This window comes from Pinus tabuliformis, chromosome 5_1 (genome assembly GCF_031772625.1).
Source record: "Pinus tabuliformis cultivar Carrire ecotype Pingquan chromosome 5_1, CPIR1, whole genome shotgun sequence".
Taxonomy (NCBI): Eukaryota; Viridiplantae; Streptophyta; class Pinopsida; order Pinales; family Pinaceae; genus Pinus; species Pinus tabuliformis.
The window spans coordinates 210,249,732-210,259,183 of record NC_142305.1 but is presented as its reverse complement, the minus strand read 5'-3'; positions in this window follow the sequence as shown (position 1 = coordinate 210,259,183).

Below are 9,452 nucleotides of genomic sequence, written 5' to 3'. Positions count from 1 at the left end.
TATTAAATATTAAAAAAATATAAGTCAATATTTTATATTTAAATTATAATAGTAAAAAGACCAAAAATATTAAAAAGAGACTTTTTTTTTTATCTATTTTATGGATAAAATAAAAAAAATTAAGTCATTTTGATCCGAGACCCAAGATTAAATTCATAATCATAAGATAAGAACCGATGAGGATCAAGGCAATCTAGTTTAATTGGTCGAATTTACATAAAAATTGGTCAATAAGAAATCTTTCGAATCGCTTATGGGTAGCTCGCCATTGCCGGTTAATGCTCGGCCTTGTTCATTCCGGATCTCCCCGGTGAGCGAGAACACTGTGCTATTATTGGATTCGTTGGCACAAATATCCATAGGACTTGAGCAAATGCGAGGAGATTTTAAGTAGAGAAATAATAAAAAATTACTCTGAGTGCCAAACATCCCTTAGAGAGAAGATTTGAGCTATAATAAATCGGGTCCCCGTGGTATCAGAGATTTAAACGAAGGTCATAACAAGAATTCCAATGTGGTGGATCCTATATCGGATTTAAATCAAACATAAAGTGGACTTAGGTCCCGACCTATCGGAAACGCCAAGCACATTTGTTTGAAAAACCCCGACGGTTGGGCGGAACTGAATCTAGATTTCACTGGAGTGTAAAACATACCGGATCCAGGTATCTAGACTTTGGTATACATCAGAGATATTACACTGGTGGAAACCAAAACGATGGCCAACGAATCCGATATGGATTTTAAAATATAGTGAAAAATGTCATCTGGTCCATCCCAAAAAAAGATATCGAAACTTTGTTATAACAGTGTGTTACAAAATTTGTTTTTTAATTAGAAAAAATATTCAAATTTTACTATATTTTTTTTAATTAGAAATTCAAATAAACCAAAAATTTTAAAATAAAATTTCATGATCAGAAATTTTTATTTTTTTTTCAGAACGAAAAAAGCTATATTGTATTATATAAGAAATATAACGGCACTGAAAAAAGATACATATTACATATGATTCTGAGATATGACCATATCTGTCCAAAGAGAAACAAGTCACCAAGATAATGTCGTTCATGTTCCTGATGTAGAAATAGATAGCAAAGATAAAACCACCTATCTGTAGATACAAGATCCGCAGAATATTCTTCAAAACAGCGATATGAAAAAAGCGCTTAAGATCAAAGCATGTCTGAGGAGCTGCTAAACGAAATTAGAAACCTGGTGGGGAGAATTCCTGAATAGTGAAAATATCTTCTTCAGAGAAAACCTGCACAAACCATAAACCTGGAGATGAAGAGAGACCCTTTTTAGATAAAGAGTCTGCCTTTAGATTTTGAGCCCTGCAAATGTGATTTATAGAAGACTCATTCATATCATCTCAAAAAGACCTGATCCTGTTCACCCAGCGAGCGAGGTGGGGCGATGAAATATTGATTTTATTCTACAAAAAGTCCACCATTACCTTTGAGTCTCCAAAAATCGATACTGGTCGGATGTCTAGAAAGGAGCAAAAATATAACAGACCAGCAAGAGCCATAGCTTCCGCTTTAGAGTTTAATCCCTTTCCTCCATTCCAATGGACACTGAAATGGCAGGAATCATTAATCAGAATGAAAACCCCACAGCCACATATGCCTCTCTGCTCAGCACCGTCGAAAAACGCACATGGGAAAGAAGGAATTTCCTGAGGATCTGAAAGGAGAACATCTCCATTAAACTTTGGCACCTTCGTAGGGAGGCTTTCATAGAACAACACAACCTTAGAGAAAATATCCACAGATGAGCAATTTTTGCTGTTGAAAATGGATTTGTTTCTCGCCTTCCAGATGCTCCATAGACAGATTAAAAACAACGGCCTCTAGATAACTTTCTGCTGGCTCCACCAAAAAAACGCATCAGAGATAGAGGAGTGAGACATATGTTGAACAACGAACCAATTCTCCACAGACAGCCAAAGATGCTGAGCGATATGACAATTTAGGAATAAATGCCAGTTGCTTTCCTCATCTGATCTGCACATAGGACAACGCCCCAGACCCTACCAACCCCGCTTCTTCAAATTTTCCCAGGTAAGGTTTCTGTTGCGGAACAACAACCAGGCAAATAAAATCAATTTCGATGGGCATTCAGATTTCCAAAAAATCACAGGAAAAATAGGACTAAGTTGGGGACCCATCTTGCCAATTAAAATCTGATAAACCTCCTTAACTCTGACACAATTTAGCGACTTTGAATTTTTCCAAATAATGTCATTAGATTCCTCCGAGCGGAAAATTCCAACAGATCTGAGACTCATCCTAATGGGCTCCCATATCTTGGCAATAAAGTCCGGCATCTGTAGGAGATCGGCATCTTTCCACAGAGGGATCGACCCATGCCACCCAGCAATTAAACTTTCCCAAGAAAAGAAGCCTTTCCAGTGGAAAAAATTTAATAATGCATCCGACACAAATATATCCACGTCTCCACTCAGAAAAAGATCATAACTGATCAGGATTTTACTACTTGTTTGAAACCTCCATATTAAGTTCTCCAAGAAGAAACCTTCCATCCTATGCAAACTTTGCCAGATTGATGACCCATAGGAGGGGCCAATCCTTCCTTCCCTGAAACATAAAGAAAAATCCTTTCCGCCCAGATATTTCTTTTTAATAATCGTGCTCGAGGAACCCTTTCCGAAAATGCACCTCCACAACGATTTACATAATAGAGCCTTGCCAAAATTGCGCAGGTTCAGCAGACCCCAACCTCCCATACTCTTTGGAGTAGCGATATCTGATAATTTTGAGAGGTGGAATTTTCTTCTTCCTGCTTGACCTCCCCAGATGAAATTCGCAGTAATCTTATCCATTTTTTTAATAATGCTCGCAGGAAGGAAGAACAAGTGGGCCCAGTATACAGCTAGCTGGTTTAGCACAGATTGAGCCAAGATTACTCTACCCACCAGAGAAAGACATCTAAATTCCCACAATGAAATCTTCTTGTGATATCTATCAATAACCCACTGCCAATCCTTTTTGGAATAGCCATTTGCTTTAAGCTGGAACCCCAAGTATTTAATTCCTTGTTTAATCAAGTGGGACTTTACACCAAACAGAGCTGATAACCAGTCCACCGCTTCTTGGTTGATTTCATTATGATAAAATATAGACTTTTCCCTGTTTATTTGCAGACCAGAAGCCTTTTGAAAATTTCTGAGGATATCATGAAAGCATACCCAGGTAAACCTACATAACATACCAAACAAGATAATGTCATCTACAAAAAGGTTATGGGAGATAGAGATGTTTCTGCATATTTTTAAAGGGCGACATCTGTTTTCCACTACTGCTTTGTTGATATGGAGGCTGAGCATATTCATCGCCAAAATGAATATCAGAGGCGATAAGGGACATCCCTGGCGGAGACCCCTAGCGGCCGGGAAGAAGGATGAAGGAATTCCATTAATAATAATAGCATAGTTCACCCCTTCGACACAAGCCATGGCCCAGTTAATCATATGGTTCTCAGCGCAATCTTAGCAAGCAAACAGCTAATAAAACTCCAATCCACGCAGTGATATGCCTTACGAAGATCAATTTTGAAGATGACATCTTCACTCTTTCTTGAGTGAATGGCAAACAAACTTTCCTGAGTAGTAGCAACCGCGTCCAGAATGTTCCTCCCTCTAAGGAAAGCATGTTGATCTTTTGATATAAACTTTGAAAGAGTTTCTTTGATTCTTTCAACGATAATTTTAGAGACTATTTTGAAAGAAATATTACACAGAGAAATCGGCCAATAGTCCTGAAGGGAAACAACATCATCCTTCTTTGGAATCAACGCTATGTGTGTTGATGATATTTTATTGTTTATGCTGCCGGGCATTCTTGTAGCCTCCACCATCCTTAGAAGATCATCTTTTATCAGGTTAAAAAAGTGGATTAAGAATTCAATCGTCCAGCCGTCTGGACCCAGGCTTTTGTCCCTTTTAAAAGACTTCATAGTTGCCAAAAGCTCCTCCTGCGACACCGGCTGAATTTTTTTTTCATTTAATTCCCCATTAACATCTGAGGGAATAATTCTATGCCCCACAAAATATCCTGAATCCTGCAATTTTCAGATTTTTTGTACTGATTTTCGAAAAATCTAACGGCCTCTTTTGATATATCCTGCTGGGCGTAAAGGAAAACTCCATTTTCATCCTTTAACTTCAAAATAGAATTTTTTGCCCCTCTGGCACTCGCAAATTTATGAAAGAATTTTTTATTCTTATCTCCCTCCCTAATCCAGGTCGCCCTACTCTTTAGCCTCCAGCAAGCTTCCTCCTGTTCCAAAAACTTTTGCTTTTTCATCTAAAGCTCCTTTATCCGGCATCTCATCTCGAAAGAGGCTGATGGACATCCATGGAGACCATAATTTTGTCCAACTCTAATTGAATCTCCCTGAGAGACTTTCTGCTCAATTGTCTTTTTTGAAACTGCCATTCCTTTGTCACTTTTCGAATTGCATCCATTTTATCCCCGAAGGTCATAAAACAAGGAATGGATTTATTTGATGACAGCTCATTCCAACACTGAGTTATCACTTCATTAAAGACCGGATCCTCAAGACATGTTCTGTTGAATTTGAAAGAATACCCCTTTCGAAAACCCTTTTCTCTCCACCCTAGAAGAATCGGCCTGTGTGATGAGAGATATAAACATTCTCAATTGTTGAGAAAGGCATGCCCATCTCATCAATTAAGCTATCATGAAGGATAAATCTATCCAGCCTTTTTGTTATATAAGCATTTTCAATTCTCCCATTTTCCCACGTCGGCATCATTTTTGATGGAAGAATGTCAATCAAATTCCTGCATAAGAGTTCATTTTTTATTCTATCAGCAATCGGGTCTATATTTTTTCTAGCGCCCCATATTTCCTCCATACTCAATGAGACATTTAGATCCCCTGGAGCCGCAGACATGCCGAGTGCAGGGTGCAGGTGGTGGCCAGAGAAAGAAACTCCTTTATCCAATAATGCTAAGCCAGCCAAAACAAAGCCCCAAGGGACGAAAGAGGAGAAACAACGGAGGGAGTTTGAATTCTGGTAAAAAAAACCGTTGTGTAAGGAGTACAAAGGGAAGATCTCTATGAGCTCCTTCTAACTAGGAGACCACTGGGAACTAGAATGAAGCGGGATAACCCCACCCATAGAAGGTAAAACTAATCCGAAAAACAAAAACTCATCCAACAGAAGATGATACTGGATCGAAATCATGCAGACGGGTCTAGAGACAAATCTCGGCTATGAAAGGTGTCCGAAAACATGCGTGATGATCTGAGACGCGTAACTGAAACATGCATTGGACGATATTACCTGCTCTCTAGCTGATAGGCCGGGCGACCTCCGTCATCCCTCTCTGGTTGGCGAACACTACCAGCACACTTGCACTTGATAGCTCAATCAGAAATTTTCATTAATAAAACGAAATTATGACTATAAATAAAATTCCATTAAAATTATTTAATTCAACGCATTGCATTTCCAAGTAATAAGCTATATATCATAAATATAATAGCAATTTTTGGGGTTTTTCTTTAATTGAATCAATGTGGCGTATTAACTCCTCTTCCATATAGATTGAAAATCAATTTAACCGTGTTTCTAAGCGGAATTTATTTTTAATTTAAATCAATAATAGCTTTTGTTTTTTATTATATCAATGTTCTGTTTGAATCATTAAATTAATTAAATCGAAATTAATCTAATTTTAAATTTTAAATTTTAATTTAATTAAATTATTAACCGTGAACCTAGTTTTTGAAGGGACTTCATTTTTAACGGAATTAATAACCCTGTAATTGTGAATTTTTTAATAATCCAGTATTTATGGATTTTTTAAAACTGAATTAATAGTTTATATGAACTTGTCTACTTTGTAAACCAATTGAACAGAGCAATATCACAGTTTGCCGAGATTCAGATTATCATTCCCCCTTATATGAAAAAATAATGGAACATAAGGATTCTATTAGTTACTGAAACAACTTCTCGATATTCGTACATCTTCAAAGATTAGGTAGACCTCTGGCCTAAAATTATGGGTGGTTTCAGATAATAAATATAGCTAATGTTACAAGTTACAATATCCTTAAATGCATGATTCTCTCCTTTGGAGGACCGGATTGCATCAGCATATTGGCATTCTGGCTTCCTGTCTCAGATATATGATCCACACCTTGATATTTTATCAAGAATCAAAGTATCATGTCCTATACAGAAATTTTTATCTAAAAAATAATTAGGATAATTTAGAAATGCAAGGTGGAGGATAAATTTGTAGTAATTCATAATTGATATAGACAATATTTCTTAATGATAATGCATTAAAGATTGTGGGTTGAAACCTTGAAATGATGCTAAAGATGTTATCATTGGGAGAAATAATCCAAATCTCCAGATAATATTTCTTAATGATAATGCATTGAAGGTCGTGGGTTGAAACCCTGAAATGATGCATAAGAACTAAATCAAGAGCATTGAAGATGCAAAATATTTCATCATTGGGAGAAATATTCTAAATCTCCAGGACTTCTGATCTCCAGAGGTAGCCTGAAATGATGCATAAAAACTAAACAAAGAGCATTAAAGATGCAGCAAATAATCCAAATCCCCAGGCCTTTTGTATCCCTGAGGTCCCTGCTACACTCTACATATTGAGCAATAAAATATAGCATCAGATAGAAGATAAACAATATATAAGGGATTTCTGTGTTATATTTAAGGATAATGTTATATAGCAAATAGAGTGAGTTCCTCCCTTATGATATGACATGATATAGCTTGATTTCAAATTCAGTTGAAAGAAAACCCTTGTAGCATGAGATCAGAGCAAGTTTAGATAGAAAAGCACTAGCCCAAAACTGATATATTAGTAACAATGCTTTCTTATCGTTTCTTTACTTGGATTGACAGGTGATAATCTGTTGCTCGCATCTATCCCAACTCGTGAGAGAGGCTTAGGAGTGCTACTGGTTGGAAATGAAAAAGGAGAGTGAACTAGTATGATGGAGAAGGGCTTTCCGAAATTGGTACAGATGTTGTAGCGGGGACTAGAACTCCATTAGGTGATAATGCCACAGGAGGAGTGGCTGAGGATGGACTTGTAGCTGGTGTGAAGTCTGATGTTGGACATAGGGATGGAGGCAAAGATGGTACATTAGTCATTGTTAGGTTTTGTTCCTAAAGAGGGTACATTAGTAATCGAAGATTTATAGATACAATCGTTTAAAAGTCTCGATATTATGCTACAGACCCGATATCATTTATAAACTATAATTAAGTTGCATATCGGATCCGGGCTATCCAAGATTTATAAGCAGCAAACGTTGCAAAAGTCCCGAGGTCAGGTGTAGACCCGATGTCTTAATACATGGCAGTTAAATTTCTTATTAGATCTGCGTGTTAAATGGAGATCGGAGAATATTCCATGCATGTGTTTGTACTGTGGCTATGGTCGAACTTTCTTTGAAAATTAAGATGGGAGATCCTAATGAAAGCATCTCTGATTATTTCGACATTGCGGCCGGGACTGTAATTGTCCTTGTTGGGCATAGGTCAAGCTCTCATAAGTTGGATGATTCCACCAGTTATGGGGTATTGACCCAACACATGGAAGAGCTGGCACTGCCTGTCCATTGGCAAACATCTATTGTGAAAGTTCTATATGAATCCACAAATGGTTGTTAGTTTTTGGTAGCATCGAAAGTGCTCTAGCCTTGAAAATTGGTGGAGCAACTAAGGCATATAAGTTCTAAAAAAATCGAGACACTGTTTGATGAAATTCCACCCGGATCGTATTTTATTAAAATAATTAATATTTTTAATGGGGTTCCTAAGTCTAAACTTAGGAAAATTAAAATGTTAATGGGTATTAATCAAAATATGAGTGAGAATGTTCTAGAAGGAAGATCAATTCATGTTTTAATATTAGTGATTGATTAGAGACTTAATTTTGGTCGTTGAAGACACAACAGGAAAAGTATAAAATGGAGGCTTGGGGTTCATTTGAAAACACACATGGAGAGAACGAATTGATCAAGATTTTGATTCCTAGGGCAGGGTTTGCTAAGGCTTTTGAATTAAGTGATCATTCTGCAGCAAAGGGGCAGTGAGAATCTGGAAGAAATACTTTCCGTAGAATACAGAAATAGAGGTGGAGAGAGCCAACAAATCAAAAAAGTTGTCTGTCACACATAAGCCAGAACTGCCAAGAACAGCCAAAACTGCCGGAACAATCAGAAAAGTTGAAGCAGAGGGAAAAAGCCGGAACAACCAGAAAAGTGGACACAGAGGGCAGAAGATGAAACTGTCGAGAACAACCGGAACTGCTGAAACAAATAGGAAAGCTGACGCAGGGGGCAAAAGAGGTGACACGGAAATAACCGGGGTTAGCTAGTCTTGTGCCAGATTAGCCAGAATTCTATCGGGTGAAGTGAGGTAAAACTCACTTAGATTTTTCGCTAGTATTTTCTCTGTAAGGATTGCAAGATGAGCATCCTATATTTGTATTCAGATATTTCTCCTGCATAATAATTAAACCCTTAGAGCTGCTACAACAGTTTTCCCACATTTTGTTTTTCCAGGGACTATTGTGTCCAAAAATAAATGTGTCCTATGTATCTTGTTCTTTGATCTGTTTTTTGTTTCATGAGATTAAACATTTAATTAGTGTAGGCTGCAAAAGTAATTTGCTTCAAAATTTAGAAGAATAACTTGATGAATCTAATTTAAAAATCAAGTAGGTGAAGTAGATTCAGATTTGCTGCAGTAGGGGTTCCTAGAGTCTAGTAATTTTCACATGGTATCATAGGATTGATTTTGAAATAGGAAGAGCAGATCCAGTACTGAGCAGTAAGGTCGAAAGCTGCACTTGGCAGCAATTAGAATCCCCTTGAAGGGATTGCGCAATCCTTGCCAGGAAGCAGATATGAGGAAATATCTCTCTGAGTGAGATGATAAAGAGGTACGATTTCTAGTTCGTGATTTTGCAGAGGCAGAGGGAGTGACGCAGAGCCTCAATGCAATGCTAGAAGGGCGTAGTTTCTGTCGGAGTAGAAATCCGTTGGAAAAGAACAAAGACACATAGTAGGGGAATTTTCTCCTCAAAAAACTTTCCGCAAGAAAGTTCGAATTTCTCACTTGCTGGGCAATTGTGCTAAGCAGTGACTAGAGGAGTCAGTTCGACAGTTGGTGAGATGACATCGCATGGGCTTAGAAATCAGGACAGGTTGGACAGAGCCTCCAACTATGTCAATGGAAGACCAAAATCTTATTTGTTCTAGAGGAATACAATCTTGAGGCCTATGTAAAAAGTGTTGTGGTTGTTCCTCCTGACAACGATCAGAAGGGAATACAAGGCCGAGAAGGGGAACGCAAAGAGGATGATTCTCAATGGAGTTCGATATCATGTGGTCTCACACTTGGAGGGC